Source organism: Diachasma alloeum, unplaced genomic scaffold (assembly GCF_001412515.2).
Source record: "Diachasma alloeum isolate Michigan unplaced genomic scaffold, Dall2.0 Dall_scaffold_00214, whole genome shotgun sequence".
Taxonomy (NCBI): Eukaryota; Metazoa; Arthropoda; class Insecta; order Hymenoptera; family Braconidae; genus Diachasma; species Diachasma alloeum.
The window spans coordinates 1,211,895-1,233,495 of record NW_021680379.1 but is presented as its reverse complement, the minus strand read 5'-3'; the positions used below and the strand labels follow the sequence as shown (position 1 = coordinate 1,233,495).

The 21,601-nt window shown below is 35.0% G+C and overlaps 1 protein-coding gene across 1 annotated transcript in view; it reads left to right on the top strand.

Annotated features, from left to right (window-relative positions):
* The first annotated feature begins 312 nt into the window (after positions 1–312).
* Positions 313–21,601, top strand: part of LOC107037256 (solute carrier organic anion transporter family member 3A1) — a 73,796-nt gene continuing 52,507 nt past the window's right edge. Inside the window, exon 1 of the mRNA XM_015255717.1 lies at positions 313–364. The gene's annotated coding sequence lies outside the window, so the exon portion shown is untranslated. The remainder of the gene's footprint in view (positions 365–21,601) is intronic.

Below are 21,601 nucleotides of genomic sequence, written 5' to 3'. Positions count from 1 at the left end.
TGGGTGCATGCTAAGGGGATGAGAGACATTCATACATGATTGTGATCCGGACGAGGAGAACCGGGCGTGCTGAGCGATACGAGAAGAGGACGCAAGGAAGCACGGTTCCACCGGTCTCCTTCTCCTCTCCCCCCTCGACCTGCCCCCTGTCCTAAACACTGACTCTCTCACTCCGGCGTTAAGTTCATACACGTCGTTTTCACAAACTAAACTGGTGTTAACCCCCAGGGGCAATTCCCAACTATATTCTATTTTCGATACACATAGTTCTTGTTGAGCGAGTTTTGTTGAATTTATATTTGTAAAACCGGTGTTAAAGATCCCGGCTGCATGGACCACGTCGCATTGGGACAGTGAGTGACAGGTAACGTCTTATTTTTCAGCATTTTACTTTCTAAATACGTGGAAAACGTCAGTTACAGTGGTTCTCCAATGTTGCTAAAGGGGTTACAATGTTTATTCGGAAAAATAACTTTTTGAAGGGGAGGTTGGGGTAAAATGGACACTTGACTTTTTTAAAAATGATAATGACAGGTTGAAATAGTGACCAAATTTAATCTTTTTTTTTTCAGTGCAAAGAGCAATTCTTGCCCTTTGTGGCGAGCCTAAACTGAACTCCATTGATAAGTTTGTTTCTGAGTTGTGAATAATTGAAAAAAAGTCTAGTGTCCATTTTACCCCACCCTCCCTTATTTCGGTTTCTTTTTTTGGGTTTGGATTTCCCGTGGAAAATCTCAGAAATTTTTCACAAAATCTCGCCATTCCAAAACGACATGGTATACTGTTGGAAATCTTCGTCTGAATGTTCCGTGCCAAATTCCGGAAATTTTTATCGTGTTCAAGTTCCACTAAAATTTCAGAAAATCTTGTCATTGGAAAATCAAATATTCCATTGATTTCCCGTTTAAATGATCTGGAAATCAATGAAATACTTGATTTTTCAGTTCAATTATTCTGTCAAAATTCAGGGAAAAATTGAAAATTCCATCTCACTCCTACTGAAAACTTACGAATTTCCGTCAATTCTACTTAAAAATTGAAATTTCATAACCATTTTTTTCCCTAAATCCGATTCAATGTAACTTTAATGAGATTTACTATAAAATCTTCCATGAAATTTCAAAAAATTCATTTAAACTGTGATTTCAGTTCACTGATTTCAGCGAAGATTAGAAAAAATCAAACAATTCAGATGAAATTATTCTCGATTTCTGAGTTATTCGACAATAAAGTTTGCTTTGATACTGAATATTCATGTTCAATGGAAAGATTTCATCTGAAGCTATTTCAATTAACGCGGATTCTACCCGAAACTTGAAAAATCATAAGTCTTTTCTCTCAAATAAAATTCAATGTCACTCTTCTTGAGAGTATTATGGCGGGTCGCCAAAAATGTAGAAGAAAGTCTGAAAAAAAATCGGGTTCGAAGTTTTTACATCTTGAATTCGTCCACGAAATTCCAAATTGCTGATGAAAACCGTTTATGTGATGTAATCCAATAATTTTTGGAATTTAGCATGGGCTCTTATGGGGACATGTGGATTTTCCACCACAAAACAGCGCAAAACATGAATTTTTGTAAAATATTATTTATTAATGTTCGGTGGATATATCTTCTGAATTTAATAAAATATTGTGTGGAATTTTTCCAATTAATTGTCTCTGCGCCTTGTGCAAAAAAAAAATCAATTTTTGGAGCAGTCACCCCGTCATAATAGCCTCACAACTATTACTCGTGAGTGTATGCGGAGCAATACAGGAGAATATTCTATTTTGTTGAATTAATGATATCCAACTGCACCCTTTTAGAATTTTTGTGAAATTTCATGGAAGATATTATAGTCACTCTTATGAGAGTGACATTGAATCGGATTTAGGGAAAAAATGGTTATGAAATTTGAAGTTTCAAGTAGATTTCACGAGAATTCATGAGCTTTCTGTGGGAGTGAGATGGAAATTTCACAACTTGATTGAATTTTCAGTGGAACATGAATATTTATAAATAAAATTACATGAATTGTCAATTTTTCCCTAAATTTTCCTGATTTTTCTGAATTTTCATAGAATAATTGAACTGAAAAATCAAGTATTTTATTGATTTCTATATCAATTGCACAGAAAATCAACGGAATATTTGATTTTTCATTGACCAGATTTCTTGAAATTTCAGTGGAACTTGAACACGATGAAAATTTCCGTAATTTGCCATGGAAAATTCAAACGAAATTTTTCAACAATGTACTTTGGCTGTTTTTTCTCCAGTCAAATTCTTTTCTACTGTTGTAGTCGAACATCAGAGCTTTCATTTGAGCCCAACTTGACCCAAAGTTTCCGGACATTTTGCAATGATTTTATTATTTATACTTTGCAAGTCTGAATTTCAAATCGTTAGAAAACATTTTAAAAATCTGAAAAAAGAAAGTTTCCTTTTAGAAGAAGATTGATGAAATCATTTAAAAATTGCAATTTCTGAAAATTACGATCATTTTCTATAAATAATTTATAAACAATCAATTTTCCACCATCAAAATCGTTTGTTCGGAATCAGAGATCAATTTCATGGCTAAAAAAATCAGGTTTCCGAAAGTCTGAACAATTTCAATTATTTATTTATAAACTATTTAGATAATTCAAATGACTTTCAATTTTCATGATTTTTTTCAAATTCTTCTCATACAATTTAATTGACAAATATGATTGTGGTTTGCGAAGGTTTAAACAATTGCAATAATAAACAACGAAATCTGAAAAATAAATAATAATAATATTAATAATAATGAATAATAAATAATTTTACATGAACAGGGCAAATTTTTATATTAAATGAAACAAAATTCGCTGTGTAGGAGTCGAATTTCAAAAAAATAATTCGTAATTGTTATTGTACACATTTTTTCAATAATTTTGAAAAAAAAACTCTGTCACTCCAAAATTAGAGGCCGTGAACTATTCTTAACATTTTAAGCGTGTGCGGGGCAAACGAACAATAAACAATCAATTTTTTGGACTAATATTTCTTTTTTGGACGTATATAATCGATCTTTAATGCATCAGAAAGCTCACTCCAATCGTCCGCTATCTTCAAGACTCATAATAGTCTCCTCTTAAGAATATGGGAAATTCTTGACTTCAAAATTTGACACATCCATGTTCGATCATTTCGGAGCACAGGTCTTATCTCTATCATATATTCTTGTCTTGAATTGAAAATGAACTATCCTTGCTCCGAGAATCTCCTGCTGAGATCGCTGATTTAATATTTATTCTTGAATTGAAATAAAAATACGCTAAAATCGAGAACTTCAGAATTTTTAATTGAACATCAAAATTCTTTCTTTCCGCTCGGTTATTATCATTATTATTACCATTATCGAGCGATTCTTTCTCTGTAAGTGGACAAAAACAAAATTTCAGAAAATTAAAAAAATTATGGGGGTTGGAACAGAGATTGGCCTCTTCCGTTCGCGTGCCTTACGTTGTAAACTCGCTTTTTAAAACTGGCCCTAATGGTCTTCTCTCAGAAACTATTGATTTGATCGATTCAAAGTTCGATGAAAACTCATGAAGTTTTTATCGGTAATAGTTTTCCGCAAACAAATTTTAAAGAGAAATGACGCCAGAATGAAAAAAAACATTACAGTTCTATGATCGCAATTGAAAAATTGAATTTAGAATAATTCTGGCAACATATACGATCCAGATACTTTCTTAGAATATAAAACCATTTAATTTTTCTTGTTTCGCGAGATGGACTGTCTATTTGTCTGGAACACTGGGTCAAGCACTGCTTCCTCTTCAAGTATCATAATTTTTTTCCCCGCTGTCTTTTTTTTAATGCAACAGATATCTGAAATGGCGAAAAGTGGAACTCTCCAGCTTTCCAAAGGAGAATATTTTTTCGGAAACGAAATTTAGAAATTTCACAATTTTTGACATCATTAGAAAAAACATTGCCATTTCAGGAAAAGTTATGTGATAATTTTCAGGAGGGTGATGTTGAATTTGATCTCAGGGGAAAAAAAATTTTAAATAAAGACAACGGTCTTTTTGATAATTTTTTAAAGGTGGAATAATAAGTACAATTTTCATTTTATTTCTAAACTTTGAAAAAATTCAATGGAATTGCAAATTTTTGAGTAGCAACAAAACGAGAATTCCCCAACTTCAGGTGAATGATACAGTTTCTGATCAGGACTAGGGTGAACAAGCCAAATGCTCGACGGTTAAGGGAAATCGAGTTTCGTGATAGGATCTTACATAAACGAATCACCTAGATCGGGATATGATGACTTCCATACCTTCAAGAATGTTTTAATTAGCAGAAAAAGAATTATTTGAAATGAAAATAACGAAACAAAGAATAATTAAATTAAGATATAGCTGAATGCCGCCGTCGAAACCCTTAATTTCTGGACGACTGGGCCATATTTTTTATTTATTTATTAAATGTCGATCAATAGAAAAAATAATTGATCATATGATTACACACGAGTAATATTATTGAAAGGTGGAATAATAAGCACAATTTTTATTTTATTTCATTTCGCAGAAACTAACCCCCATCCAGAAATTGACCTGTTCACCCTAGTCCACTGTTGAAAATTTTCCGCTGAATTTTCCATGTCAAATCTCGGAAATTTTCATCATCTTCAATTTTCACTGAAATTTCAGGAAATCTTGTCATTGAAAAAAAAACATAACCTCACAAACTATCTTCATCTGCAAGGTACGGACAGAGATATGACGAGAAGAAATTCGAATTTTCGGCGAGAAAAAAAAATAAAACAGATTTGATTTTTCCTTTTACTCTAATAAATGATTTCAAGTGAGAAAAAATGTTTCTCGTGGTTCTCATAACAACATGACAACCCACGTTAGAATGCACTGGTGGCAACACTTCGAGGTTGAATGTGAGGCTCAGTTGGATCGGCGCTGCCAACGTTGTAACTTGATTCTCCGACTTTATAATCTGTATCGCGAGAATGCCAATATCAGTCTATTACTATCCGCATATCTTTTTTACTGTTCATCCAAAAAATGCAATAGCTACACCGTTGAAAAGCTCATAAGCGATTTATATGTAACTGAAGACAGTTTTCCGATTTGTCGTCCCCTTATTATACCGAATGAAAATCATTTAGAGGTAGTGGAGGGGGAAGTTCTGTCGTGTATAGATACGCGGTGCGCTCGGCCTGAGATGTTGGACAATTGTGCAAAATGTAATTACATAGAATGACTCTGACTGACAATGTTTTCATGATTGTTTTCAAATTTTTCTCACGCAATTTAGTTGACAAATTTCATGATTGAAAATGGTTGAATTTACAATGTGGTCTGTACCAAACTGTCAAAGATACTTGGATCGCTTTAATGGATGCATTAATCAATTAATTAATTAATTAATGTTTGAAGATTTATTAGGTGTGAGCCAAATCTAAATTTCCAACCTTTACTTGAATGTTCATGTCTGATTTCAAGTTGTTGGCGAAATAAAATAAGTCTGTTTCCACGAAAATAACACTTTCGTTTCTACCGTGAATCCAGATTACGCTCAATTGATTAATTGGTTTTTGACTTATCAATATTTGAAAAAGTCGAAAGTTTCCCTTTTCCCCGCCCCTTATCAGCATTTGCACATTTTATTCCGGAGCAATTGGTATCAGTCGTGGAAGTGTCGAATCGGTAAGAGAAAGTGAATTGACATAACTTTTTTTTTCAACATGAGAATTCATCTTGTCGCGTGTCTGGCAGTTGTTTGCGATGAATAATGAGGAATGAAAACGAATAAATTTTTATGATGTGATTTGAAGAGGAGAAATTTCGCCAGAACTGAATGTTTTTTTTTCCCCCTTCGTTCGAAAAATTTTTGCAATTCAATTTCTCACAAAATTTCACTCCTGCACTTTATGAATTCTCTTTGAATTCAATGTATTCAAATGAAAATATTTCCATGAAATATTGTGAGGAGATAAATCTTCTTGGATTAAACTTCTCAACTTTTTTATTCTTCCGAAGTCGTTGGATTTTCGTTGGGAATTTTCAACGGATCGAACTGGCCCTCCCAAGTACACCCATCGAATTCGTAATGTCCTCTCTCATTCGATGAGAAAAGAAAGTACATAGAAAGGAGGAAAAAAAATGGAGAATCAAGTAACGTGTAGGCGTGACTCTGATCGTCGATATTCCATCGGAGATACCGAATTTGGGTGGGTGGGTTTGCCCGTTACTTTGAGGGGCAATTTTTTATACCATCTTTCACACGATTACTTTTCTTACTCCAATACCTATCCAATACTTTATTTAGCGGATCCTTCTCTCATTTAAGAAAGAAAAAAGTGGGCGATGCGATGATATTAGTGAGAAAAGGATTTACCGTTATATGGGACGAAAAAAAAATCTGTGCATTTCTCATGTTAACGCTGGGAATTCGAATGTCCTATGAATATTCGTTCGGTTGAAAGAAGTTTTTGACGACAAGCGATAATTGAATCACCTACCGTGGAGGCACCAGTACTCGAACGTGTAAGAATTTTCCAGTAATAAAACGCGTTTTTCTCATTATTTTGAAATAGAATCGCCAAAAAACTTGATTCTTTGTAAACCTCAGTGTTATTTACGTAGAAAAAAATTAATTTGATAGAAAATTCATGCACTTGTGAATAATAGTAAAAGAAAATTGACGAGTCGGTCGAAACGTCAGTACCTGAACGGTCAAATGGCTCTTGAATCAGTACTCGAACGACCAAAGGCTCTAAACCCGAATAGTGCAGTTTCTTGTGCTCGTATACCACGTTAAATGATTCTTCTAACGTGTCGAGTTAATTAAAGTCTTTATTCAATTAGTTATATATACAATTGTTATATTTTTCTCATAAAGAGTCGTCTTTGGTATTTGGTAGAGTCTGCTCACTGCTCCTAAGCTTTGCCCAGTATTCAGAGGTGTCAGTGCCTTCTCCAACTCGTGTGAACTGTAATTTTACTCCTTTCTCTTCTTTAATTTTCCCCTGTGATAGATCAATCATTCAACAATAAATTTAATCCTCGGAACAATATTTTGATGAAGAAAAGGATGATGAGGTGTGGGGAAACTTGTTTCATAGGTGATGTTAACCCTCGAATGGTCGCATCTCTCCACCAAATGTATCTGGTCGCGTGATGAGCCGATCGGCTGCGCCAATCCGTGTATTTTATCATTTTGAGGAAAAAAAGTTCAAAAAATTATGCATTTATGATTAAACGAGTAACTTTGAACGTTCAACTAACAACTAATATCAGTATAAAAGGAGAGAAGTGAAAACATTATTCAAAAATTGATTTCCATTCGGTGCGAAAATTTGGCATTTAGAGGTTAAACATGGAGATTTTGACCGAGTCGAATTTTTAAGGAATTTTAATTTTTGATCGGTGCAAAGATGCACAGAACAAAAATTGTTTAAATGTTTGACATGGTGGAAAGTAGGAATTCCAATTTTTTCACATTTTTTCTCAACAACGTTTCAGCGTAAAAATAAAAATCGAGACAGAACGGCGCTCGTGCCATGACGCGACCGGTCGGGGGTTAAGTGAATCATTCGAGTACAGCGACGGTTGATTTTTCAATGCGTCAGTACCCGAACACCAATTATTTTCCGATTTTGCTTTCTTGGTTTCTTTCCCTATTTTTGGATTTGAATCACTTAATCGACCCTTTTCTTCACCGTAAAAAATGATTTTATTTAATTGTTGTCTACATTTTCCATTTGACACACGCTACACCGACCAGCGTCTCTAACCAACACGGTTAAGAAATAGCGCCTGAAGGTGTCGTATCAGTGCAGTCCGTCACAAAATTAAAATTATAAAAAGATTCCTATTTTAAATCTGAAAAATTGAGCTTGGGTCAAACTGATTATAGTTTTCTGTTTCCACCAGAATTTTATTGAGAGTGAAAAAAGAGAGGGAAATTGTCTAAAAATTTAGAAATCAATCATAATTAGTAGTATGCGTTCAACTTTTGATGCGCATTTTTTCAAGGGAATGTTTCATTTTACCTCAGAAAAAAGAAAATGTTCTGATTTATTAAGAACGTTTCTGATTCACTTGGAATTGATGAAAACATGTTGAAAAAATCTAAAGAGAGATACTTTACGCCGAAAAAATTCAAATATTTCATACTCTGTTCTCATTCTCATCCCAAAAAATTAAAGAAACAAAACTCTGTAGATTAATCAATAATCCCAATTGAACCGATGTCAGTAATAGAGCAATTTTGCATTTTTGAAAAGGAAAAACGAAATCGAGAAGAAATTTGGCGATTGCTTATGGTAGGGTTGGGCATCGGAATGTCTTATGAATAATCATTCGGTTGAAGGAAGTTTTTTTTGGAGACATGCGTCAGTGGACGCTGAATCACCTAGTGTTTAGAGTAGTTGAACCTTTGACCCGGATTGGTTCTAAGGTAAATTTCTAGTTTAAGTTAAAAAAGTATTCTGATTTATTCGTAATGTTCCTGATGTACGAGGAGTTGATAAATAAATGTTTATAGAATCCAGAGAGACTTTACACAAAAAAGAAATCGAAATGCTTGATTGATTATTGAGGATGATTGTAGAATATCTTTTATTGTTTTTAACAATCATATTCTTCTCTCATTCTCATCACATAAAAATTAACGGAACAAAACTCTGTAGATTAATCAATTATCTCAATGAAGTCAATGTTAGTAACAGAACACTTTCGCGTTCCTTGATAAGGAAGAACGACATCGAAAAGAAATCCGTTGTTTGTTCATGGTAATGTTGGGATTCCGAATGTCGTATAAATGTTCATTCGGCTGGAGGAAGTCTTTGAAGACAAGAGTTAGTGAACTTTGAATGACTATTCAAAAAATTGAACCTTGGACTTCTAATTTTTAAGGAAAAATTTTCATTTTCCACAAAAAAGTGTTCTCATTTATTAATAATGTTGCTGATGCACTGGTTGCACGAGTTGATGAAAAAATATTGATAGAATGTACTTTACATAAGAAAATATCTAAATACTTGGTCGATTATTGAGTAAAATTGTAGAACACTTTTCATTATTTTTAATATTCATAATCTCGTCTCACTCATTCTCATCATAAAAAATTAATTTACATTTTACGCAATTTTGTGTTCAACACAAGAAAAATTCTTAGATTAATCAATAATTTCGAGGAAGCTGATGCTAGTAATGAAGCAATGCCAATTTTTTTAAAGAACATAAGAAAATTGAACCGAAATCAATTGAATATTCATTCGGTTGAAGGAAGTTTTTGGATACAAGCGTCAGTGGACGTTAAAATACAAGGTATTACATACATTTGAACCGTTGACCCGTTTTTTCGAGTGAAATTTGCATGCTACTTTCAAAAAGTTCTGATTCAGTGAGAATGTCCCCAACTCACTTGTTGTTGTAAAAGGATCTTGAAAAAAATCCACAGATAATTATTATTGCGTAAAAATCAAAACACTCGATTAATCAATTATCGACTAGAATTCCGGAATATTTTTCATTACTATGAATATTCATTCTCCTTTCTCTTTGATCATAAAAAATTAATCGACACCTTACGCAATTTTCAGGTCAACAAAAAAAACTCCGATTAATTAATAATCTCGATAAAGCTGATGTTAATAATGAAGCAATTTAACTCTAAAGAAAAAGGAAAAACGAAATGGAAAGTTAATTACGCCTGGCAATGTTCCGGCGCAGGGTTATTTATATTCCTCTTTGAGTTAAAACTCATGCGATGAAAATGACAGGCCACAAGTACCAGCGAGCCTCCTATGGAAGTCATCAGTGTGAATCACTCTTGAACTTGAAATGAAAGAGAAAAAATGTCTCAAATAACTGATACGATAGAATGAACACAGGCATTGTTAATTTTTCACCGGAGACACAATAATTCAGTAATTTAGGTGGATAAGACGCGGATATTATTTCATTACAAGTGCTTGAATAACACTCAGTATCAAATAAGTCTGCTATGTCTGATAAAAACATTATCAAAGCGGATGCCTTTTTGGACTGGTGAAATTCGAGTTCAAGGTCCCGGCGTCTCTCCCTGACCTTGCAATCTTACCGAGACGGCCTGGGCACAACCCAGACTTTATATACTGACACATTCTATTCGTTAAAGTTCCCCTTTTCACCTTCATTACACTTGGTGAATGAAAACAACATTTTTTTATCACGATTTTTTTACTCCAAATTATCTGTTCCGCTTAACGAAAAGCTTCAGATGGTGTTTATTTATAAATTTTCGTGGAATGTCACTATCGATTGTTATTTTTATCCATATCGAGTGACCTGTGATCCAATATTATAAAATGAAGGCGAGTATGGTGTTTTCCTCGAAATTCGACGTGCTTAATTACATTATTTTTTTGTGCTGGTAAACAAATGCAGGCAATTAAATCGTGAAACTGTGAGTTTATTTAATGAATACACGGTTCAACAAAATTGGCACGTATTCGACTACGAAAACGAAACCGACTCCATCTTATAGAGTTTTTACGGCTGATTTTAATTTTTTTGACAAATCTTTTTAGCGCGTCTAGTTTTTGAGAAAAATACTGTTGACATGTTGAAAAATGGCTAAAATGAGCAATTTCAACAATTTGTAAAAAAATGAATTTGGACGGAGTTTTTCCCAGAAAAAAATTACGACTTAATAAAAATGCGATTTTGTAATTACACTGATGTAGTGGAAATTTCAGTTTGAATGAAAAATTTGACATTTGATTCAGTAGCGAAGTGATAAAAGGAGATAAGTCAATTTTGACTGTTGACCACTTTTCAATCAATATCTCGGAATCTAAGGGAGATGGCGAAATTTTTGTTATAACCTTTTTTGTGAAGCCGATTGAGTGCTACAACAAATGTAATTACGAAAATTTCGCTATCTCCCTTAGATTCCGAGATATTCATTGAAAACTGGTCAATAGACAAAATTGATATATCTCCTTTTACCACCTTGCTACTGAATCAGGATCTTTTATGTCAAAAAGGATTTTAATCGTCTGAAAAAAATTGGAAACGTTTTTCGTCATCTATCTATTTAGCCAAGTGACGTCTGTTACTATATCTTGATATTTAAGAAAATATTATCTGACCGGACTATAGCCGGTATTAATGGAGAGTGGAAAAAAAGATATACTTGAAAATAAATTTCAGATATTCTAATATTTAAGGATATCCAAGTATCTTTTACAGTTTGGCACAGACCACACTGCAGATTCAACCATTTGGAATCGTCAAATTTGTCAATTAAATTATGTGAGAAAAATGTGAAAAAAATTATGAATATTCAGCATCATTCAAATTATATTTTGCACCAAATTATTTTTTTTAATATTCGTTGTTTATAAATAATTGAAATTGCTTGAACTTTTGGAAATCTTATTATTTCCTTACTATCATTAAACAAATGATTTTTAGGGTGAAAAATTGATTGCTTATAAATTATTCATGCAAAATGCTCGTAATTTTCAAAAATTACAATTTTTCAATTATTTCATCAATTTTTCTCCAAAAGTAAATTTTCTATTTTTTTCAGATTTTAAAAATTTTTTCTAAAGGTTCAATTTTCAGCTTCAAATGCAGACTTGCGAAGTTTAAATAATAAAATCTTTGTAAAATGTCCGGAAACTTAGGGTCAAATGGGGCTCAAATGAAAGCTCCGATGTTCAACTACAAAAGTAGAAAAACATTTTACTGGAAAAAAATAGCCAAAGTATTTGGATATCCTTAAGATGATTTTCTTTGCGATACCTCTGAACCTAAGGGAAATAGTGATATCATTTCTCATCAAGAAATTTGTCGTATAACTCGTCGCGTTACCCGAGTCAAAAAGTCTTGCCAAAACTTTCGCACTCCCCTTAAGATTCGAAGATATTTCCCAAAAATTGATCTTCAACTGAAACTGACGTATCCCGTTTCACCACTCCGTTACTCAACTCTTTAATAATTCATAATCTTCATATTCATGTCTTCAAACTGACGCGCTGAATTAAAAACTAGCGAAATATACTAATTAGGAGAATAATGTTTGCACAACACCGACGTAAATTCGAATTAACGTATTGCCATAATAATTATCGGTAGGAGTCAAATAATTAATTCCTTTTTTTCTGGCTGTTGAGCACCAAATGATTGAAATCGTCCAAAAAATGAAGCTATCTTCGTCGCGTGGAGAGATAATTGAACGTGAAATCTTGAATGGGAGTCAACAGTGGCAATGTAAATTGTGGAAAATTCGATATTATCTTTTGCTTATAAAATTCGTCACTGTTTGTTATTCGATCCATCACACAATTCACTCCTTCATTTGAGATGTTTTACCCTTTTCTATCTGGCATGAAATAAACTTGATAATAATACACAGAAACGAGTGGGAAATTGCTTTTATATTAATATATTCATTTTGTGCACCTGCTTCTATAATATATATTTCATCGTTTCATACCATTTTATTAAATTCTATGGTTTTTTTCTTTAATCAATTCAAGTTTAATATAAAAATGGCACGTAAAATACGAAGATAAATTATCCGTAAAATATTGAAAATATATTTTCGATTCTTTTAGAAACATTTTTCGGGCTATTTTACATGAATGTTACAATTTTTTAGTGAGAAAATAACAAAATTAGCTGTGTGGGAATAGAATTTCAGAAAACTAATTCCTAATTGCTAGTGTACACATTTTTTTTTAATGTTGGAAAGAAAACCTTTGTAGCTCAAAAATTGGCGGCCCTGGACTATTTTTAACATTTTAAGCGTCTGCGGGGCAAACGACCAATAAACAAGTGTTTTGCACTAATTATTCGTTTTCAGATATATATAATCGATCTTCAATGTATGAGAAATCTCATTCTAATAGCCCGCGACGTTTAAAACTCAGTAGTCTTTCCGTAAGGGGTAACAGAATGCCGCTAATTTTCCAAATAAATAAATTTCCTGCTGAAAGTTATCGATATTTTTACAAATCAAAGCACATTAATCTCCAGGGAGCAATGATAAAGATCAATATGCTTCGGGTTGGAAGATATTGATAACTTTGAGCAGGAAATTTGTTTGAAAATTTCAAGGAAATGTTGGTCTCCTGTCACCCCTCGACCCTTCGGCCGGGCTATGCTGTACTTTTGGATATTTTCAGTTTTTCAATTTTTCAACTAAATTGCATAGAAAAAATTTGAAAAAATTCATACCTACTCAGTATTATCTAAATTAAATTTCGCAAAATATTGATATTTTTTCAAACATTTCCCTCTTATAAATAAATAATAAAACTTGTTTGCAAAACGGTGGATCATTTTTTATGAGGTGTCAAAAAAATTCTTGATTTTTTCACATCTAATGAAAAAAAATTCAGATTTTAATCGTTGATTACAATGGAAATGTTGATTTTCACATAAGACACTGGGTTAAATCCTGATTTTTAAATATTTCTTCATTGAAAAACCAAAACGATAATTAACTTGAGAAAAAAATTAGAATTCCAAATCTAATCGAGTTTTCTGCAATTTTTTTGCAGTTTTCAATGATCTTTGAACTTACCGTAAGGGTAGAGATACTTTAAGAGATGAAATAAGTAAAGGTTCCTATCAATTTCCCAACTGTCACTTGCTAAAAATTTTCGCGAAGCGTACCGAAAATATCGGCCAAAATTTTTTAACAGTGTAATAGATCAGTGAAACAGAGTGCATCTTCTAAATGGAGCACAAGTAGACGCAAAGATATCCCAAGGTATGTGGCACGTTTGATCATCGCGACCGAGAAACGTGAACACGCGCTCGGGCGCGCGCGCCCATTCGCCCTCCTCCACCGTCCCAGAGAGTGCGAGCCAGACGAAGGCGAAGGCTCGAAAAGCGAACACGATACACTTTTCTACTTTCTCCGTTCGGCCGAGATGGCGAGGGCCCCCTGTCGTAGGAGCCTTGGTCGCAAGCCACACACATAAACATACACAACAGCTACCCTGAAAAACCGGCGTGCGCGATCCTCCGAACGAGCTGGCGATTCGCTCTCGGTGCTAACGTACCGGGTGAACCATTAAGTTTCACTCTCAAATTGTTTTCCATTTCAATCGCTTTTTACTTTATTATCTATGAGAATCGTGATTTCCTCTCGATTTCTTCTGCATCACGCTTTCGTGAGGATCACTTTGAAAAATCGTAAAATCAGTTGAACATTACGAAAATTATTGAGGTAGAGGAATGGAAGGATTCAGCGGATATTTGACAATAAATTTTATCTGCAGAGATCGAAATCTTTGCGATCATTGGTGATCATCACTGTGTATAAGGAAATTCGCAATTCATTTTTATAAAAGTTTGACAATCTTCGCATTAATTCTTCATTATCCACCTGATTGTTGGACAAGTTTTCAATTGAGTATTTCTTAGAGAAAATGAACAGCGCGCCGCATAACAATGAACATGTCACTGAGTGCTGTCTAATTTTTTTTCGCCATCAATACATTGATGACGGGCTTCCGAATGGTCTGAAATATGACAAAAGTTTATAGTTTTATAAGACAAACTAGCAGCAAAAATTTCAGATGATTGCTGCCACCCTCATGGGTGCTATAAAAATTCCAATGTTTTGAATACTTCGTATGAACGGGTATACATATTTTCTGTCCAAATTTCAAGCTGATGTCTCGATTTTTGCACAAGCTAGAGTGATTGCCATTTTTTTAATGAAAAAACCGAAAAACGGGAATATCTCGAAAACTTTGCATGAACGGTTGTATATGTTTTAATTGTTTTATATGGGAGGCATCGAAACGAATATTTTGTAAAAAAGTGAAACCGGTTGCGTAGTTTTGAAGATATTACATATAAAAGATTTTCAGAAAAAGTTGAATATCACCGAAGCTACTGATTTGATTGAACTCATCTTCAATACGAATTGTTGTTATCATAAGAGGAAGATTCGGTCCAAATTTCAAGTTGATATCTCGATTTTTGCGTAAGCTAGAGTGGTTACAATTTTTTTTAAATGAAAAGACGGAAATATCTGGAAAACTTTGTATGAACGAGTGTATATATTTTAATTGATTTACATAGAAGGCATCGAAATGAATATTTTGAAAACAAAAAAATCGACATCGGTCCACTAGTTTTGAAGATATTTGCGGAAACGATTTAAAAACGAATCGCTTTTTCAAAAAAATTATTACATCGATCAGGCTGAAATTTTGCACTGAGTTAGTCCTCATCAGGATCTATAATCTGACAAAATTTCAGATTTTTTGGAGTTATTTAGCCACTAAATTATTCAATTTTTTTTTGTTACGTATCAGACCATTCTACATTATTTCCAATCAAAATTAGAGAATGTCAAAATTGGACGATTAAAAAGCTTCCATTCACAAGCAAAATGGAATTGGATAGTCGGAAGGTTGAAAAATAATATTCGTCTAATAATTTTCGTTTTTATTAGCGTTGAAAGACTAAAAATATTTCGGAAAAAACGTCAGAGGTGTTCCCCATATATGTATACCCCGTGTGAGGATGGAAGGATTAAGGAGAATGATGGTGCATTATGTTTCCAGGGGATGATAAAAGCGCTTCGTTTTCTTTGATCACTCGATTCAATAGTGGACGGGTGAAACGAGGCGAGGCGATTCAACTTGAGGACGAGTTCTCGATGAATATTCGGAATTCTAACGAAGAGGGACATATTTTCATAAACGAAACGGGCGACGCTCGCGCACCTCAGTAATGGGGAACATACGCTTAGAAATTAAATTAGTTTATAGTCTCAACCAATGCATAACCCCGAGCTCTCCATTCAGACCAATGCAGATTAAGTCTAACAACTTTGGAGATATGTTCTTGCGAACTAACTTCACGATGCGTATAAAATTCTAATAAATGAGAAATACAATTCATTCATTTTAATCAATTGATTAAGTACACTGGAGGGGAATCGAGGGGAGTTAAATCAACTGGAGAATGACAGAAACTTACACTGATGCGCCCCAATGACAGGAAACGTAACCTTACGCGGAGAAAAAAGTTAGAGAAACATTCTACAATTCGTTGTTTTTTGTTATTTCATGTTGTAATCATACGTGATCGAAATCTTATGCCAAGAAAAATATGGACGGTTACAAACTTTGCGGATTTGCTAAGAAGAGGAAAAAAATCAAAAACTAAAAATAGATTATGTCCGAATCCGAGGCTATCGGCCGGATGACATAATCTATTTTTTATCACGTAGTCCCGCTGAGTAGGGTTGGGAGGGGACGCAGGGGGCGAAGTTCCCACTGACCAAAACCCAAATACACAACGGAGAAAAAAAAAGAAAAAAGAAAAAAAATTGTACACTTTGTCAAGTTGAAAAAAATCACAAGAAAAATCTAGCACTTAATAAAAATAATAAAAATTATTGAATTTCTATTGAAACTCTATAGGTCGATTGGATTTCTGTGAATATTCAATAAAATAATTCTATTGGTTTTTTGCGTCATTTCTATTGAAGATTATGCAACTTTACTATGTCATATTTTTTGAAAAACGATCCTAATCAAAAATTGAAAAAAAAACATTTTTCCTTCATTTCACTTCACCTATTATTCAAATAATTTTTTCAATCGATAATGTTTTATGATTTGATAATGTTTGTCGCCGAAGCCCCCAGTACCGAAAACCTCAACCAGTCTCAATAAAAAATATAAGAAACAAGCATGAGGAATAGAACCGAGGAATGAAGAACTGAGGCAATGTGAAGCAGCTGACTGAAGGTCAGAAATTTTACGAGTCTAGGAGCGCAACCTGAAGTCAGCTGTTTCTCTTTATCAAGTCCATGGCTGCTAATCGCCATCTATCGGCCGCAAAACAGGACGATATGTGACAGTTAGCAGAACTAGTGATGAAATTAGTATATTATGTCATTAGGCGATAAAAGTGGTATCTAACTAATGTGACTTTATAATCCGAGCCGAAGGCGAGGGTTATAATCACATTCGTCAGATGATACTTTTATTGCCGTGTGACATAAAATGTATATCTTGTAAAATATGTGAGTTGCATGGCAGAATCAAAATGACTGATGAAGACTTGATTAAATCTCAGACCTCTAACTCGTCTCAAACAGTCCATCATCCCCAGTTATCCTTTTATCATAAACCTAGACACACCCTTCCCTCAGAACCCCAAGTCACCGCTCGTCCGTATGAACAATATTCCATTTTATTGAAAATATAGCGCACAAGCATTTCCTCTCCTTCACTTAATGTAGGCATGACACTCGGATGACCTGTAGTCTAGACCGCTGATCCCAATCATCTGTCAACAATGTTGCTAAAAAAAATCTTGTCAACTAACTCATCGAAACCTCGCGAATCGTAACTCCCAACTGAGCGCCACTGCGTTGTTCCCATTTCTCTTTTCAGCGGTCGGTCGCTCGATCCGCCAGTTGTATAACACCAATGAAGGTACTCCTCCGTCAGGGGAATAACGAGCACACTAGTTTGTCGACGCATCTACACGATCGGCTCCTATCGTATCTCCAACACCACCTCTGTACACAGTATAACTGGTAATGGAGATCATTGTAGGACGCAACACTCATATCACCCCTGGTATTAAAAACAACAGCATTTAGCGTTTTGTTTCGATGCCTTCCAGGTTACCTTAATGAAAGCACCAACAACTAATCCACACATTCATCAATCACCCCTCCTCATAGATTTTATCATAGTTTTGTTTTTGACACTTCCTGCCGAAAAGTGCCTGTTCGTTTACTTCTAAAAAAAAGTCCTTTCGTTTACTTGTAAACGAAAAAGCACAATTCGGCCACTCGTTGAACGTAACATCACGGTTAAAAAATATTATTTAATGCAATATGGGTGCAAGTGAATAAATAAATGTGGCAAAACAATGAGATAACAGTCCTTCCAATTTCAGCATGTGTTTAAGATTAAACCGCTCTCCAGTACAGAGCACAACGGATCGTAAATTAGTCCCTTTCTAGAACTGTTTTCCCAGTATGTCATAAATCCTTGTCGAGTAGTTTTTGTACAATAATAAAAGAGCTGTGCTCGAATATTCCAACATTGTTCGACACACGTGAGACAGGAATTTTCAGCTCGTGTGATTGGCAGCCCTCGGCTTCGTCTCTGACCGCCAACTTCACACTCCTGACAATTCCGTTTTACTCGTATCGAAATATACTATTTTGACATTGGTGCTACGTTCATCTCGTGCCAAAAAGTACCTTTGCGTTTACGAGTAAACGAAAAGTAAACGAAAAGTCTTTTCATTTACTTGTAACCGAAAAATACAGTCCGGGCTCTCGCGGGAATCTAACATTACTGTCAAAAAATATTGTTCGACACATGTAAGACGTGAATTTTCAGCACTCGTATCGACATATACTATTTCAACGAATGAAGGAGAATGATGCTGAGACCAAGTGTTTCCCTCTCGCTGAAATAAATGACGTGTCATTTTATTGCACACCGTAAGACTCTCGTTTGAGTTATTCTCGCGTGGGAGAAAAGTGGGGCGGTCGTTGGAATCTTTCTTTTTTACCTTATCGATCCACCCGACCTCGCGGGACGATGACTCCACCCGGAGTAGTCGGGGTCGAGTGCTATTTACGCTTACGGATCGTGCACGAGCCCGTGGTACGCGGGGATTTTAGCCTCTGCTGCGCCCGCGCGTCATCCCACGGGCATTTTCACTCGAATAAAATTTGTCATGTGACCTTTAACGCCTTTTTTTAACTTTACCAAAACACAGCTGCTACCCTTCATCCTCAATTCTATGGGTAGAGCCCTTTTCCAAGACATGGTAGGTAAACAGATAAGGCATGAAAAACTGTTGATGGAGATTGTCGTTGTGAGTGGTCACGATTCGTCATTAGGACATCTGTTCACTTTTCCCGTGCTCACTATTTGTTGTGCTTTTATGCCGTCGACTCACACTGTTGACACGAAGAGATGACGAAGACGAAGCTCATGGTCAAGGTTTCAAGAACTCAAAATTTGTTCCCCGTAGTGTGGGAACCCTTACTAGGAAGATCTTGAAAGATCTTGAAATCGAATACAAATGCAAATAACAACCTCTGAGATGTTGAAAATGCAAAGTCCATCTTTTTTGTACTTTCAAATTCATTTCCATGATTTTCCATTAAGAAGGCAGACAGGAGTTTTCAACATAGTTTCTCATTTTTCAATAATCAATCTCCTTGTTGACATAGGGCAGTGGTGGTTGCTTCTCGAGCCCTGCTGCAGGTGTGGTCTTGTGTAATGCTGCGGCAATTAGTCATGCCGCGAGAGACTCCACGAGACAATAGTTTAGACCATTTTTCTCATCTCGGTCTCAAGTTTTTTGTATTTTTTAATGTAAAATCTCGGTTTCTGTCTCGGTCTTCTACATTTAAAAAACGCGAAAAACTGAGAACTGAGATGAAATAAATTGAATCAGGGTCATCACGAGAGGAGTTGATACTGCGTATTTCGAGGCAGACGAGACCAAAAATTTCCGCGTTCGCTGAGACCGAGACAATCTCTCCAAAGTATTGTCTCGTGATGTCTCGTAAAGTCTCTGGCGGCATCACTAGCATCAACGACTCACACTGTTGACACGAAGACGAAGCTCATGGTCAACGTTACAAGAACTCAAAATTTGTTCCCCGTAGTGCAGGAATCTTCACCAGCAAGATCTTGAAAGATTTTGAAATCGAATACAAATGGAAATAACAACCTTTGAGATGTTGAAAATGCAACGTCCATCTTTTTTGTACTTTCCAATTCATTTCTATGATTTTCCATTAAGAAGGCAGACAGGAGTTTTCAACATACTTTCTCATTTTTCAATAATCAATCTCCTTGTTGACATAGGGCAGTGGTGGTTGTTTCTCGAGCCCTGCTGCAGGTGTGGTCTTGTGTAATGCTGCAGCAATTAATCATGCCGCGAGAGACTCCACGAGACAATAGGTTAGACCATTTTTCTCATCTCGGTCTCAAGTTTTTCGTATTTTTGCTTTCGAATGAAAGCATTGTAATCGTTTAAATTCAAGTTCTGTAAAACGCTGTTTTACGGACACTTCGTGCCATGTGGCGAAAATATAGTAATCCCGCGAGACACTTTACGAGACAAAACTTTGGAGGGATGATCTCGGTCTCAATCAACACGGAAATCATTGCTCTCATCTCAATCTCGAAATACGCAGTGTTCGACTCCTCTCGTGATGACTCCGAGTCAATTTATCTCATCTCGGTCTCAAGTTTTTCATGTTTTATAGTGTAAAATCTGTTTGTCTCAGTTTGTCTTGCCTCAGTTTTCTACAATAAAAAACGTGAAAAACTGGAAACCGAGATGAGATAAATTGAGTTGGAGTCATCACGAGAGGAGTTGATATTGCGTATTTTGAGACTGAGACGAGAGCAAAGACTTTCATGTTCATTGAGTTTGAAAGGTAATTTTTTGTCTCGTGATGTCTCGCGGCATCAACTACGAAAATAGCGATTTTCTTCAATTGTTCGCCAATGAATCGATGGAATTATATCTTTTTTTCCCTCAAATGTAGGAATTATTGAGCCCTATCTATCGCTATTAATTAAAATTGAATTCATTTATTAATTTTTAAAATTTTTGAATTTTTGAAAATTAATTTTAGAACAGAAAAATTAGAAACAGAAAAAAATCTCACGAACGATACTACTGTTAATTCAATGACCCGGATATTTTTTATTGAAGAACTTCAAGCTTCTTAATCTTGGGTTCCAAAAACCTAGAAGTTCTGAATTCCATAACCAAGCTTTCGTCAAACCAAAAAAAAACAATATGGCCTTTAGATTTAAGTAAAAATGATTGAGAATTAAAACTTTTTTCCTCTGATTTAAAAAAAAATTTTTTGAGTGCAAATTTCCAAATTCGACAGAGTTATGAAACCCCCAGAATTTGCCTGGAAACTAGAAACTTTTTTCTCTGTGAATAAAATCGCTTCTTCTCCTTGAGTTATTCCTCTCGTCATTCTTCCCCTGAATAAACGAGTTGTGACTGAAAACTGCGCGCAACTGAATCGCACGAAAAGACGGACAACGAAGAAATGGCAAAAGCCGATGATCGATCCACCTTGAAAAGCGTGTCCGGCAGTTTTAGCCCGAGGAACCGTTTACGTATGCTGCACGCATGCCCTCCTCAGTTCACCCCACCCCCTTCCACCCTCTTTCGGTTGTTATAGCGTCGCCATACTTTGTACATTTCATCTTCTTTTTGGTTGGTCTTCCTTCTTTTTTTTAAGAAGTGGTTGACTATATACTCATGCTAAAGAAGAGAAAGACGGATGTGTTTTGTAAACGTGTGACGCTGATATCTTTTCTCTCTTGTAGACAATCTTTTTTTTTTAATCTCTCGTCCTTTTTTCCATCTTTTTTTGGTTATCCCCGATGCTCTCTCACTCATGTATTTGGTATACGTAATTATCTGTTTGAGTGTGCAGTCAAGGGGAGGGCCAAATAACTCTAAGAGGTAAACGACTTCTGTCGTTTCGAATACCTTACACGAAAATATTTTCTGTTTAAAAAAATAATTATTGATTTGTCCGGTGAATCTGGGGGATTCTATAAATGCTTGA